The sequence below is a fragment of the Adiantum capillus-veneris genome, chromosome 19 (assembly GCF_014529385.1).
Source record: "Adiantum capillus-veneris isolate H3 chromosome 19, ASM1452938v2, whole genome shotgun sequence".
Taxonomy (NCBI): Eukaryota; Viridiplantae; Streptophyta; class Polypodiopsida; order Polypodiales; family Pteridaceae; genus Adiantum; species Adiantum capillus-veneris.
The window spans coordinates 46,460,781-46,477,004 of record NC_140949.1 but is presented as its reverse complement, the minus strand read 5'-3'; positions in this window follow the sequence as shown (position 1 = coordinate 46,477,004).

Below are 16,224 nucleotides of genomic sequence, written 5' to 3'. Positions count from 1 at the left end.
AAAATTTGCTGAGACGATCAACAATTGTTAAACATTGAGTGTTCCTTGAATGCAAACTTGGTGGTAAGTTAGTCACAAAATCCATAGAGATATCCTGAAAAGGTCCCTGGGGAATAGGCAGCGGAGGCAAGAGGCCTTGCTGCTTACCCCGAGGAGCTTTTACTTTTTGACATTTAGTGCACTGTGTGACATAACGAAACACATCTTTTCGCATTTTAGGCCAATAGAAAAATCGTTCAATCTTTTCCAATGTGGTGTTCATTCCCCTGTGCCCACCCGTGAGAGAATCATGTGCATCATGCAATATGGTTAATCTGCATACTGATTGTTCATGCTGTCAAAAGACTCACCCTGTATAGAAAATGTGGTTCTTGACTCAAGAGCCAAAATCTGTCCTTTGCGACTCAACGTATCTGCAACAAGGTTAGCTTTTCCAAGCACATACTCAATCAAACCTCCAAATTGCTCAAAAAATTGTGACCACCGCGCTTGGCGATCACTCCAATGTACACTAGGCATAGACTGGAGCCACTTGAGGGCTTGATGATCTGTGCGCACTATAAACTCTCTACCATACAGAAAATGCTTCCAATGCTTAAGAGAGTGAATGACAGACAAAAGTTCTTTATCATAAACTGAATAATTCTTTTCCGCACTATTGAGCTTCCGGCTAAGGAAAGCTACTGGGCGACCATACTGCTGGAGCACAGCGCCTATGGCGACATTGCTCGCATCCGTCCATACCTCAAAGGGATCATCCCAAGAAGCAAGGATAAGACACGGAGCTTCTGTCACCGCAACCTTGAGAGCTGCGAAAGCCTCAATGATTGCCGCGGGCAAGTCTATGCGCCGACGGCGAGTCTTTACCCCTTTCAAAACATCAGTCATAGGTGCAGCAATGCGTACAAAATTCTCTATGTGCGAACTATATGCTTGACATAAACCAAGAAAAGAACGCACATCATATGCAGTTTTGGATAAATCCCAATTACGAACCTGTTCCACCTTCGCGGGATCTATCTTGACGCCTTCTGCAGAAATGATATAACCCAAATAAGTGACTTCAGTAAGAAAAAATTCAGACTTCTTAGCTGCAATGTACAACTGACACTCATCTAAACGAGTTAGTACCCTTTCAACATCTCTTTCATGTTGTTCCCACGATGCAGAAAAAATGAGAATATCATCTAAAAAGATGAACACACATACACCGACCATATCGCTGAAACGACATACCATGAGACGATTGAACGTATCCACGGCACCTGTCAATACAAAAGGCATAACAATGTACTCCCATTGCCCTCGCTCAGTGGGAAAGGCGGTCTTGAAAATGTCGCCTTTGAATACCTGTACCTGATGGTATCCACTTTTGAGATCGACCTTGCTGAAAACCTTTGCCCCATTGAGCCTATCAAGGATATACTCAATGCAAGGCATCGGAAACTTGTTCTTGACGGTCATCTTGTTTAATGCCCTGTAATCAACACACAAACAAGATGAACCATCCTTCTTGCGAACAAACAAAATAGGGGCAGCAAAAGGACTTACACTAAGACGTATGAATCCTCTAGCCACCAACTCCGTGAGTTGTCGCTCTAACTCTTCCTCCTGTGACTTGTTCAAACGGTAGGGAGCCTTACTGACAGGCTGCGCTCCCTCCATAAGCTCAATACGCTGGTTCCCCGACCGCTCGGGTGGGAGACGAGGTGGAAGATCATCCTGCAAAAAGAGATGTTTAAACTTAGAAAACAACTCTGAATACTTAGCTGGAGCCTAAATGCTCTAGGAAACTGGAGCAGCATAGATGAATGCTGCTTGTGCTCCTCGTCACGCTTCACCTGCACATGAGAGATGAGAGGCAAAGAATGCAAGCCCTCCTCAGCACGAATGATGAGGGGGCAATTAGATTTGGCATGTAAAATGACAATGTTAGCCTCAAAATCAATGAGAGCGTTGAGTTCACAAAACCATTCAATGCCCAAAATCATATCACATCCTGAGAGAGGAGACACAAGAAATTTCCGACGAAAAGAAGCTTTTTTGAACGGTAAACATCACATCAAGGCACTCCTTCATGATGAGAGAGTCCATACCAAGAGCGAAGCCAGAAACCTCGAGAGGAGATTTTTGACTAACCTCTAGGCGGGCTCTCTCAACAAGAGGGGGACTAATCACATCATGCATACTGCCTGGATCAAACAATATGATAAAACGCTGCCCCTTTACATGACCATAACACTTCAAGAGAGACTCATCAATGTGTGTGTCAGAGTCGGAAGAAGATGTAGGTTGTGTTGTGACAGTGCTTGTGGTAGCTGTGGGTGCCTTTGGTTCTTTAGGTGGGACTGTCTTAGGACAAGCCTTCTTAATATGCCCCTTGACGTGACATTGAGAACATCTACCTTCTTTAGCATAAATCACTTGTTCTTCAGCCGTGATGTATCCTCCTACAATTCCTTGTGAAGATTTTTCATCAGGGGTTAGCTTAGGTTTTGCATGTGCTTTAGCTTTACCCTTAGATTTCTTTTTCGAGGAATTAGAGGAAGAAGGGCTAGAAGAATTACTATTCTTACCATTCTTACCGTTCTTACCATTCTGTGTGTTCTGAGAATTCTGAGAGGTCCCTTGAGAAGACTTGTTCTCCTTAGGCTTTCCCTTGTTGTGCTTCATCTCTTGGGAGAGAGCGATCGCTACCACCTTGTTGAGATCCGCGGGGTCAAAGACTTCGACATCAAACTTGATGTATTCGTCTAACCCAAAGAGAAAAGCCTCTTTGCGCTCATCATCCGATTTGCGTAATTGAGTGCCTAGCTGCAAAACACGGTTAGAAAAAGACATGACTGGCATACCATGTTGCTTGAGATTGCACCAATCCTCTTTCAATCGTGCGAGGTACTGAGATGGCATAAACCGCGCCTTGAGCTTGTCTTGGAAATCAGCCCAACTAAAAGAGAGGGACGTGAATTCGTCGGCTTCCTCTAGGTGCGAGGCTAGCTGTGTCTCTTGCCATGCGTGGTACCAATTGATGGCATCACCGGCAAGGTACATAACTTCCGTCAAAACTTTGCTATTTCCTGTTTTCTTAGTTGTCGCAAAATAAGCATTAAATTGATGCAACCAAGAATGAATCACCGTAGCATCCATCTTACCATCATACTTACTGAAAGTCAACTTTCCGGTGACTGGGTTGTTGGACTCCACATCGTGGCTTGCACCACTTGAGAAACTTCCACGATCTTTGGGTGGTTTGGTCTTCGAGGCTAGCACTTGGCAAAGCAATTCTTGAGTGCGTAGCTCCCTTTGAGCTTCAGGCTCGGCCTCCCTTTCTGCTTTTCGTTCATTTCGTTCATCGCGCTCGCGTTCGAAAGCAAGGCGATTGGTTTCTTGTTGTGCCAACGCAACTCGATTCGCTTCTAAAGTAAGGCGAGTCGCTTCTTGTTGTAGTGAGTTTCTTTCAATTCGTTCCATCGTAATGCGAGTCGCTTCTTGTTGTGCCAACATCATGTCCATCATTGACTTGACTCTCATCTCCATAGGAGTTAGGACAACTCGTGGTGTAGATGGCGAAGGGGGAGGGTTGGAAAAATCTCCTGGTGGGGAGAATCCTTCGTCGCCTCTCTCATGCTCATCACCTGTATGCGAAGTATCCATTCCGCTTCGGGTGACGACCATGCACTAGGATCTTTGGTTCTTAAGTTCACGAGGAACTTGGTTCTTGAGGGTCTTGAGGTTCTTGAGGTTCTTGAGGTTTTCTTTGGCTTGCAAATCGCGTTGGAGAAGCATCTTCTCTTCACCCGAGTTCTACTCTTTTCCGCGGACGCACCCCTTGGCGGCCTTGCGCTCACACCAAGGTTGCTTTTTCCAACCTCATGTCGATTGGCCAGCCGCTAACTGCATGGTCCGCTCTCAATGAGTGAAAAGAGACATAAGGGGAGGTTGGACAAGCCCTTCTTTCTTGGGATTCCTGTCACTCTTCAACAAAACACGATTAGGAATCGACACGCCCAAGTAAACTTGGGTTCGTGCGACCGCAACAAGCAAAAAACTTCTTGTGGTTCTTTCCTTGAGTAATACAGAACACTGCCAAAGCTCTGATACCAATGTAAGGTGCAACGGAATGAATGTTGTATTTTCTCAAGATGAGTGATCCATATTTGCTCAAGGTTCCTTTTAGTTCTTATGGAAGGGAGAGCCTTCCGTTCTTTATGGAGAGTGCTATGATCACGAACAAAGTGAGTGGGTATTGTGCGTGCAAGTGTATGAGACTGAGAGAAAGAGAGAAGAAAGATACGACACCAAAGACGTTGTAAAACCCTCCTCCAAAGGCCCCACTCTCATCGGTGAGAGTGGTCTACTTATGATTGCACAAAGGTGTACAATGATGATGCATGGGCTAATGCAATTCGTGACTATGACGATGACGACAATGATGACTTTAGGGCTGAATTCGGTGCTCTTCTATCTGCTGTCCACAAAGGGATAATGGCTGAGAATCTGGGACCACCTTGGGGTGTTAAAAACTCTGTTTTAGTCGCTGTTTTTGTGGCTGAAAATCCCTGGTTTGTCACGGGTATTAGGGCTGATAAAAACGCTGATAAGAGCAGGTCTATGGCTGCGTTTTACTGCTGCAAATCGATGGCTGAAAACACTGACGGTATGCTGCGACAGAAGCTGAAAAACGCTGCCAAAACGCTGGATTAAGGCTACGTTTTACTGCTGAAAACGCTGAGGTTCCTGTGGCATGTGAGGCTGATCTGCTAACGCTAGATGCAAGGGTTAATCGCGATCAAGCAAGGCTTGGAAAAACGCCAAGGAAGGGGAGTTCCTGGCGATGGGAAAAACGCTATGCTGATGGGAGGGTGCTTGAGGGTTTCCTGCCGAGAGAGAGGGAGTACCTGTTGCCTGGGGCCTGTTGTGCTCCTTGCTCATCTGCCCAAGAGTGCTAACTTGGGTTTGCTTATATATTTTCTTACCCAATTTGCCCTACCTACTTTTGTTGGGAAGTCACTTAAATTAATAAGTGGAAAATGTCAAAAATAGGGAAAATAGGATAAAGTCACTGGAAAAATCCCCAAACTGACTCTGATGGAATCTGATGTAAATGCTTATGCTTATGCGGTGTGCAACCAGAGGATATGCATCTACACTAAGTGACTGGGCATGCACGGTCTACAAATAGACTCACAAAAGTGCCAGATCACTTCTAATCTAGACTGACTGGACTGACGGGAACCTTGTTATGGTGTAGCTTGTCCACGGACACATAGGGTTGGATGTGTCACGTGACGAGAGGGATAGCGGAATTTGGAGCCACTTGGGACTAGCAGACAAGTGGACCAGCTTGGAGATCTTGCGGCTTGGGATTAGTGCTGTCACAAACTGTTGACGTGTCAAGCCACTGAAGAATGGAGCCAACTTGCAGAACCCGGATGAGGCGCCTAAACCCTAAGAGAAGCAGCAACAAAAGAAGTTTTATCGACTTACAAAGCCCTGCCGAGAGGCTTGTTTTTAAAGAAGAGTTCCCACCAACTTATGGAACCCCCTCTGATGGGGCCCAAGTGACATAAAGGCTAAAAAAATAAAGCAAGCCCACGCACACACACGGGGAGAGCTGATGATGTGGTAGATTTGTACGGATTTTCAAATTCTGCATTGACATGCTGACGTGGCAGATGAGTACGAATTTTTGCAATTTGCGTTGGCTGTGCTGACGTGGCACCTATACAAATTTTTGCAAAAGGCACTGGAAGCTTTTTGTTAGACTTACACCACTCTGCTGCTTCACAGGTCTAGGGCATGCATGTACGGCTAGTGTGCCTCCAGGCTGGCCACCCTCTACATATGCATATAGGCTGCATCATTGTCCGACCGTCCACCTTGTCCAAGCGCCCTCATCCTTTTTCCTTGTTGGGTCATGGGGATTTTTCCTAGCATTGCCCTACCTCCCCTTGGGCACCTATATATGGAGACACGGGAGGTACCACTTCCATCATCTGATCGTTGTGTATTGGGTCTTCTGCTCATGGTAGTCATGGGGGTCTGATCGCCACCTCTTCCTACATCTCCAATGTTTGTGTTCTATCTCTCTCTCTCTCTCTCCCTCCTCTCACGCTTCTGCATACGTGCACTCACATGGTATCAGAGCACAGGCTCTTCATGGTATGCGCATCATCTTCAGCATGACATTCTTCTCCCAAGGGCTAGATCAGCCAGCAGTTCTGCAATTGGAGCCAAATCTGGCAGCGTTTTGCATCAGCCAGGCAAGCAATGGAATTTGGAGCTTTTCATCGCGGAGATTCATCCTCTACCTGCGTTTTTGCATCCCAACATGGGGATCATCCTCCAGGCACCCAGCGCTGGCCTCTACAAGCTTTTTTCGCGTCGGGAAACCCCCTGCCTCCGCCTGTGTTTTCAGCAGCACCTGCGTTTTTGTGGGGGGGCTGCGTTTTTTTTGGACAGCATGCCCTTACGTTTTTAGTCTGGGGCAGCAGTGTTTTCAGGTTGAGAGGGAGAGCGCTATGTCCCACCCACCTTGGATCGTGCCTTCCAACCCCGGGCTCAGCATCCAGTGCTTTGCCGGCGACAAATCCTCTTTGGATGATCAGAATTCAGCCATCATCCCCAACTGTTTTTTCTCTGTTTTCAGCCCACCCGGGGTTGTTACTTTGAGTCCCCACCCTCCCCAGACCGTCTGCATGGAACCTGCCATGAGCGTACGAGCACGTTGAAAATCACTGGACAGCAGCATTTTCAACACCTCGCAGTTGCATTTTTGGGTGCACAGCAGCCTCTTGGCTTGTGTTTTTCACAGAGGATGAAGTTACCTCCTCCCAAGACACCATCCGGTGGTGGTCCATGCGGTCTCTTAGTGACTGCTGCAGTACACGGTATCTTTGACATGAGCTTGATCATCTACCGGTGTACGATCCTTGGGAGATCCATTCATTCTAGCAATCATTCGGCGGTTGCGCACTCCAAAGGGGGTGGTGACTTGTGGTTTGCTATGGACACACCTATGCACTCATCAGAGGAGTTCACATGAGATATGGCCATGCTCATGGCATTGGGATTCCCACATTCCCAGAGGAGACACCACCCTCTTGGGCGGACAGACACTTACCGCTTGACCTCGACACATTAGTTCACTTGCTTACATAGGAGAATCTACATGGACTTAGGGAGAGGATCTTGTATCTCTTCTTCGACAGGTTTATTGCTTGGATTTACGGACTGGAGTGGGACTTCAATGCTTTGGACCCTCCTGGAGAGTTTACCCGCGAGATGCGGGAGATTAGGCATCCCGCGACTACATCTGGAGTCACGCAGAGCTTAGCTTGGATGGTAGTGCAATTGCTCTTGTACACTCCTGATCATTTAGATTACTACCTTTAAAGTTATTTACACTCACCTTGGTAACCTTACAGCAGACTTATTCCCCGACCTGGGCAGCAGGCCACTCCCAGCTCATTCACATTGAGAGCCACATTGAGTTGCGGTTTGGTGGCGTTGTTGGCTTTCCCATCATCTTGGATTACCTACCTACTGACAAGACACCATCCGGTGGTGAACCGTGCGGTTTATCCATGACTATTGCAGCTTACGATAGCTTCTACAATGCAGACTGTTTAGTCTGGCTTTCCTTGACTCGGAGGACGTTACAACGCAGATTGTTGCATCTGGTCTTCCTGGAGTTTTACACAGCTTAGCCACCTAGCCACCTTGGGTTGTAGGTTCTGATTGGAAAATCAAGCCTTCAATAAGGGGTAAACAGTAGCCTCAAATTTTTGGCTCAGAAAATTACACACGTCAGTGCAAGCACAGGAATGAGATGGGGTCCTTAAAATCGTGATCCTAAGGCTTAGAATTATTTATAAAGGCCTTAAGATAAGTCATTATAATTATTCATGCCGAGCCAAATGGGCGGACAAGTGCGAACAGGTAATGCCAAAGCAGTGCCGATGCGGCATTGCGTCAAGGAGCAACTAACATTTTCATAAGTAGCATTCATGTGTGCAATTGTGAATTAAATTGCATATTTCCTTAATAGCCTAGGAACTTTTAAAGTTAAAAGTTGATTGGTTTTAAAGTTATAAAGTAAGTGTGCCAAGTGCCACACTCACCCATGCAAAGTGACTCTCTCACTCTCACCTTCCCTCATCCTCTTAGCACTCTCTCTCTAGCTGGCTACATGAGAGCAGTCTCTCCCCCTCTTCTCAAGTTGGTAGTGCACACCCCCCCCCCCCTCCCCAATGTGCACGTTGGAGCCCTCCATTGAAGCTTGAGAGCAGCCCCTTGCGACATATGTGGAAGCCTCGGGCTCCCATTGTCTAGAATAAGGGCTCTCACAATCATAGCCACCTTTAGGAGAAAATTCGTCGCGAGAAGTTGCAAGGCACTCTCTCCCTAGAGTGCGGTGGCTATAAATTCTCTGTTTTCAGCCCCTAACCACCTCGATTAGGGCTGTTTTCAGCAAAGCACTCATAGAATTTCACTCCTCTCAACCTATCCTACGTCTACGCAAGGTTTGGTGCGATTCCATCCCGAAGGTATCCATTTTGGCGTAGGAGTGCACACAGGTAAGAATTTCAGGTTATGTGCAGAAAATTACAGCAAGCATATGTGCATGCATTTTGCTTGTTTCTCTCTTGAGTTCAATGCATGAATGATTGCGCATGAAGGGCAACACTTAGCGGAAGATAGGCTCTCCGTAGTGAGAGCTTCCGACAAGCTGTTTGGAAGATAGTCTCTTGGTGAGAGCTTCCAACAAGACTTGCAAGAGAGGGGAAGTCCTCTTAGCAGAAGGAGAGTGGAAACATGCTCTCAGTCAGTAGTCAAAACAAAACAAAGAAGAATAAAGGATGGGTGATGCCCTATTCTTGTGCTTGTAAAGAATCTCTCTTAGTAAAAAAGAACTTTTCTTTATTGGGGGGATCAGCCCATCTTTTGGTCCCCAATGATGTGTCAAGCTTCTCTCTCTCGCGCGGAATTCTCTCGAGTATATGAATTACATTTTGAAAGTTAATTTACGCTTCCGTATTTTTTGTGACACACTACCACCCTTACTTCATCGCGCATCAAGCACGTCTTCACCACTTTGTCTTACAGGGCATAAGCCATAAAGACCCAAGATATGGAGTTCATGGATTCAGCAAAATACTTGCAGTTTCTCCTTGACGGGCATCCTCAGCAGAATCTTCCAATGTTGCAAAGTTTTCAACAGTTTTTGAATTATACGTTACCCCCTCTGATGCCCCAAGTGGTACCTCCTCCTCCAGCACCAGAAAGTACAAGAGCTTCCAACCAAAAACCTTCCAAGCTGTCTGTTCCATTGGAAGAGCCTTCAGGAATATTGTGCAACCATGTAACCCTGATCCAGTGCAACTGCCTTTGACACCATTGTTGCCCCCACCACCATCGCCACCATGCTACAATGGTTGGAGCCCTTATGGATACCTTTATTATCCGTATCTGAGATACGCGTCTAACCAACCAAAATATTTCAAGGATGGCAGTACGACAGTCCAATTTTTCACTTTTTCCGGGGTGAAAGATCGAAAGAAAGCATTGCAGTTCCTACAACAACCAGAAACCTTCCAAGTTGTTTGTTCCTTCGGCGGAGCCTTCAAGAATATTGTGCAACCATGTGACCATGATCCAGTGCAAATGCCTTTGCCACCATTGTTGCCCCCTGTTACCATATACATGTGGTAGTGATGTGTGTGAACACACTAGGACCGCCGGGGCATTTTTTCCCTCTTTAAGAGGTTTTTTCCCCCGAGCATTGTATATATGCCCATCACTCTAGGGCTATCTATCTTTCCATTGCACACTAAGTAACACACTCTCTATTGTGTGCCTTGAGCTTCCTTCATCTTCTCCAAGCTGTGTGCGTTTCTCTGCAACCCTAATTCCAACAATTGGTATCAGAGCAGGTTGCGTCCTCCCGGGCTCAGTCGCCAGCTGCTCCAGCACACGCCTGCTCACTTTCTCCAATTACAGTGAGGTTTGGCGAGCGTTCGCAGGTCCACAAATATTTCAGGAATGCTTGTAGAGCTTAGTCTGCTCAGATTTCTGATCCGGGCTCATTTCGGCCTCCGTTTCCACTACAGGCAAGTCTGCACAGGCAATTTCGTCATTTTGTGCAGAAATTCTGTCAGTGCCATTTTTGCATAACAGGTGCCTTATAGTCTTCTACGGTTTGTCCTATAGAGCACGTAATGTCCCGCTCCGTTTCTCCTATTTTCGGGCAGTTTTCACATCAGGTGCAACATTTACCATGGCTAACAACAACAACACAGATGTGTTCAAGATGTTTGTTATTGAGGACAGGTTGGATGGGGATAATTACCCTATGTGGGCTTATATGATGCAACACGTTCTTGTGTCAAAGGGCGTTTGGAATATTGTGCAAGGCATTGATGTACGTCCTGGTTCTGAGGATGTAGGCGATGTTGAGGATATTGCAGGTCTTGCTGCAAGGATTGCTGCTGTTAGAGTTGTTTTGCCTACAACAGAACAAGCTCGTTGGGATGTTAAGGATGCATAGGCTCATGCATTGATTGTGTTGTCTGTGAAGCGCACCATTGTTCCTCACATCCGTTCAGCAAAATCTGCAAAACAAGCTTGAGATATTTTGGCTGGTCTTAATGCAAGTCGCAATGAGGCTAAAATTGCTTTGCTGCGTAAAGAGTTGGAGTCGAAGATTATGCATGAGGAAGATGATATGGACACTTTTCTTGCTAGTGTCAAGGATATCAATGAGCAACTTATTTCTGCAGGTGAAGTCATTTCAGACAGTTCCCTTGTGCAGATTGTTCTTGATGTCTTACTAGATTCCTACCAGACTTTTGCTAGTACTTGGAGACTTATGACCCAAGGAAATCCTGAAGTTGTCAAGTTTGATGCATTATGCACATTGCTGTTGCAAGAGTCACTTTCCAGAAAAAACAGGACTAGACAGCGTGCAGTTGAACATGTCACAAAGTGATAACGTGGCGGATAGCAGAAACCCTAATTTTCGGAAATCGCGGAGGCTGGGGAAAAAAAAAATTTAAAATGATGAGCGACGCGAATTTCGCTTTTGAAGAGAATGCTTTTTTTAACAAAAAAAAGGAGAACTTGAGAGAGAAGAGCTTTTGAGCTCTTATGCTTTTTATTTTAAAAGCTTTTGGGGCTCTGCTTTTGGGCATCCCTGTACCTTTAAATATGTGGAGAGGGCTTCACTTCTCAGAGCATCTGGACGCAGAGTCTGAGAGTGAAACCCTAGCCACTCTCTTGTACTTTGATTTGATTAATATAAAAAGAAATACCGAAAGGGGCGTCAATCTTTGGGGCCAATATCTCTAGGCACGGAACTCCGTCGAGCCAATACAAATCTATTGTGATCTGTGAATTGTTTTGAAGTGGTTATTTGGTGCTGTCACGGTTGATTCTTGACTTGGAGTGTCCAAGTCTGTTACAGTGGTATTAGAGCACGGCCGATTTCTCTTCTACGGGAAATCCGATCCCCGAAATTTTTTTTTCTGCGGTACCTATGGCTTCAGGCAATGATCAGTCGACTCCCTCTGCATCTGGAGATGCGGGCAGGAATCACAACGAAGATTTCGACACGGAGTATGGCCCGCCTAGGCCTACTCCAGCGGAGCATCAAGAGATGGAGCGTCGAAAATTGATTGATGATGCAACAAAGATGATGCTCAATTTTGCGAAGGACCCGAAGATGGCAAAATATATGAACTAGACCTCTTTGGAAGAGGTACAGACGGAGTGGCAGAGAACTACAATACCACTCTCGAAACCCGCTCTCAAGAAACCTTCCGACTCCAAGAAATATACGGAGAAGGAACTGGAGAACGTGGTTGATGCACGGATTGCTCAGCTTTTCGACGTGCAAAAGAAAGACAAAAAGCACGGCAAAAAGCAGAAGAAAGGCACTGACTTCCCGGGATATTTGGGTCGTCGGTCGACATTCGAGAAGGCAAAGAAACTGAAGAAGCGCGTCAAGTTTGAAGGCCTACCCAATTCTTCTTCTTCTTCTTCTTTTGACAGTTCTTCTAGCTCTTCAGACTCGAGCGAAGAAGACAGGAAAAGCAAAAAGCGAAGCAAGAAACAACGCTTCGGAAAGGGCAAGAAAAAGGCAAGGAAGTCTAAGTCTCGCCCAGTGAGTGACAGTTCTACTGAGGACTCGTCTACAGACAGCTCAGATTCTGATGATGGAAACTTTTATGCGAACAAGAAGAATTTTTACAAAGCTAACCAGTATGACTTTCTCGAAGATAAAAGCAAGAAAGTCCGAGAGTTTAAGGAAGGTGGCCACTCGATCAAGTTTGATACCTTTTTCAGGATACTCAAATGCTTCGAAGGCTTTGTCTTTTATACAGCAGTTTGACATCGCTTTCGCGGGAGGACGCTATTCAGAGCACTCCAAGATTCGGAGAGCTGCCTCTTACTTTAAGGGGAATGCTCGCACTTGGTGGTCCACGCTTCTATTAAGCAAGACTGTGCCAGTTACATGGCTGAAATTCAAGAGGCTTTTTATTTCTTCTTGGTTGACTCAAGAGTTTGAGCGAGATATACGAGCTGCTTGGAACCATCTCCGGATGACCAAGAGCGATACAGTGAATTCTTACTGTGAAAGATTCTGGAACTCTTTTCTACTTGCCTCTTCATTCAAGAAGATCTCGTTCAGAGAACAGATTGAACGGTTTACATTGGGTCTACCTACAGAGATCCGAGACCACTGCTTGGAACAGAAGTCATCTTCTATTCAGGAGTTGATGAGTCATGCGGAGCGGGGCTTTGCAATTCACTCTGGCAGTCTGACCTACCCCACAGATGAGGTCACGACACAATGAACCGGACAGACTTCTGGGAATGAAAGTAGAAAAAGAAAGAGCAACCCAGAGAAAAAGGATGCACGACCAAGGCTTACTCCTGAGGAGAGAGCTCGCTTCATCAGAGAGGGGAAGTGCTTTGGATGCGGGGAACATGGACATATCTCCACGAAGTGCCCTAAAAAGGCACAGAAAGAACATAATGATAAAGACGACGACAGGCCTGAGAGTTCGAGAGCAGCTAAGGAATGTGGCAGAAAAGGCAGATAGAAAAGCAGAACTGGTACCACATGGCGTGGGACCTGCACCGAATCTAATGAATGAAAGTACAAACTTTGCCGCTTTTGGGGCAAAGTGAAGGATCAGGAAGCTCTTTTGAAGGAGCCAAGGCCAACTTCTTTTCACTTGGAATTGGCGGCTCGATTTGGAATTACGCCCGACAGACCGATGCCACAGGCGGAGGTAGTTCGACTGGCACCCGGATGGGATGTTGCCATTACACCGAGCATTGGCAAACTTCGTTTGCAATGACAGGGGTGTTCAAGGCACGCGAGTGACGTTCTACTCAGGATCCCTTGGTACCACAAGAACTACGCCGTGGTTGACTACCGGGCCAAGAAAGCGACTTTGATAAATGAAGGGCTTTGAGATTGTACTTGATGAACTTCAGTTTCTTACTCATTCTTTTGGGAGAGAACTGAACGATGGATAAAGGTTGAATATGTTTTGACCTGATCAAAGAACACCAAGATTTTCTACACTCTCACGCCGATTGCTTCTCAGAAGGCCTGCCAGGAGAGTTACCACCTGCTCGTCTTGAAGATCATACCATTGATTTGATACCTGGTAGTACACCACCGAACCGGCCACCCTACCGTGTGAGCCGAGCACGGAATGAAGAGATTATGAACCAAGTGAAAGACCTCTTGGAAAAGGGTCTTGTCCAGCCTAGTACTTCACCGTATTGCGCTCCAGTGGTGTTGGTTTTGAAGAAAGACGGATCTTGGAGAATGTGCATCGATTATAGCACTCTCAACGAAATCACCATCAAGAACAGATTTCCGATTCCTAGGATCGATGATATACTCGACAGGTTACAGGGATCCTCGTGCTTTAGCAGGATTGACTTGAAGAGTGGATATCATCAGATCAGGATAGCGCCAGGAGATGTCTACAAGACAGCTTTTCGGATGACTTTTTGGGTTATTTGAGTTTTTGGTGATGCCTTTTGGCTTAACCAATGCTGCTGCGACATTTAACCGAATGATGGACAGGATTTTTCGAGAGTACAGGCTATTTGTTGGCACTTTCTTTGACGACATCATTGTTTTCTCCAAGAATGAGGCAGAACACAGAGATCATCTGCTTCAAGTCTTTCAAGCATTACGAGATCACACGTTAGTGATTAATGCAAAGAAAAGTGAATTTTTCCTACCAGAGATACACTTTTTGGGACACATTGTGTCAGCAGCAGGAGTGCAAATGGACCCGGCCAAGATAGAGACTATCCGTGATTGGCCCGATTTGAGGAATGTCCATGAAGTTAGAAGCTTCTTGGGACTGTGTTCGTACTACAGGCGGTTCATACGAAAGTTTGTAGAGGTTGCTTCCCCTTTGCATACCTTGACACAGAAAGGAGTACCTTTTTCGTGGAGACCCACAGAGGTGACTGCCTTTCGGACATTGAAAGAGAAATTGACTACGGGACCTATTTTGACTTTGCCGGACTTGCAGAAGTCATTTGAAGTATATTGTGATGCTTGTGGTCGTAGTCTAGGTACGGTCTTGATGCAAGAAGGCCATGTCATAGCTTACGAGAGCCGTTTGTTCTCTAGGCCGGAGATGACAGCACAGATGCTTTGTCTCGGAAACCATTGGTTTTGGCTATTTCTGCGATACATCATAGGAGCTTCGAGGATATGGTCGATCAGTATGCCACAAATACAGATTTTGCAGATATTTTCACACGGATACGGGATGAGGAGACAGTAGCTGGATACTCCCTTCGGGAAGGCTACATGATGAAAAAGGCTATGTTGTGCGTTACACAGCCGTTGAGGGAAAAGGTTATGACTAAATGCCACTGTCCACCTTTTACGGGTCATCGCGGCATTGCTACCACCATGAAAGGGGTAGAGATATACTTCTTTTGGCCGTGACTCAAAAAGGACGTGGAAGAGTTGTGCGCAGTATGCCAGAAGGTCAAGTTTGACAGGCATAAGGCACAAGGATTGTTACACCCTTTACCCATACCCACCCGCCCCTAGGAAAGTATTGAAATGGATTTCATTTTTGATCTCCCGAGAACACAGAATGATCACGATGATTTTCCGATTACATGGCACGTCTGAGACGATTGTCTCCGATAGAGACCCCAGATTTATGAGTTTGTTTTGGAAGGCAATTTGGGAGAACATTGGCACGCGGTTGCAGTTCTCGTCAGCGTTCCACTTGCAGATTGACGGGCAATCTGAGATTGCCAATTCAGTGGTTTTAGATTTATTGAAGTCTTGTATCTCGAATCAAAAGACTCAATAGGAAAAGAACTTACCTTTGGTGGAATTTGCCTACAATAACACGATACACTCTTCGACGGGGAAGACGCCATGTGAGATTGTTGAAAGTGCTGCGAAGGTTCCATCCTTCCTGAGCACGAAAGACTAGATATTTGAAGCGGATGAATATTCGCAAGATTTGGATACGGCTATTGCCAAGGTTCGTGAGACTTTGTAGGAGTCTCAAGAACGACAGAAAAAGGCAACGGATCGCCATCGTCGCGACTTGAAATTGAAGGAGGATGATTGGGTGCTCTTACGTTTTGAGACGGCACGCCTACGAAAGAAAAAGGGAATGGAGAGGCTTTTTCCAAATCTTAGTATGCGATACTACGGACCTTTCCAGATCACTGACAAGATAAATGATGTCTCCTTTCGATTGAAACTGCCAGATACTTGGAGGATTCACAATGCATTGCATGTGAGTCTCTTGAAACCTGTTAAGTGTGATGTGCCTGATGATGGGGAGCCTGATGAGCAACCCGAAGTGGAAGAAAAGCAGGAGATCCTTGTTCCTGAACAGATTTTGGCACATAACGATACGAAGAAAGGTAAAGTCCGAAGGCGGTTCTTGGTTAAGTTCAAGAACTTTCCTGCATTTGATGCGAAGTGGATAGAGGAGGAGGACCTAGCAGATACTCCTCGGATTGTGAAACTTTACCTCGATGTTTTGGTTTAGCATAGTCTACTCCAAACGGAACCCAGAATTCAGCTTGGCCGGAGATCTGGTGCACTAGGATGCACAAGAGGGGAGTCACTCCGCTCCCTTGTCAACAGATGCCTCGATTTTGATACTAAAGTCACTAATGTCTCTTTGAGCTTCAGGGATACTG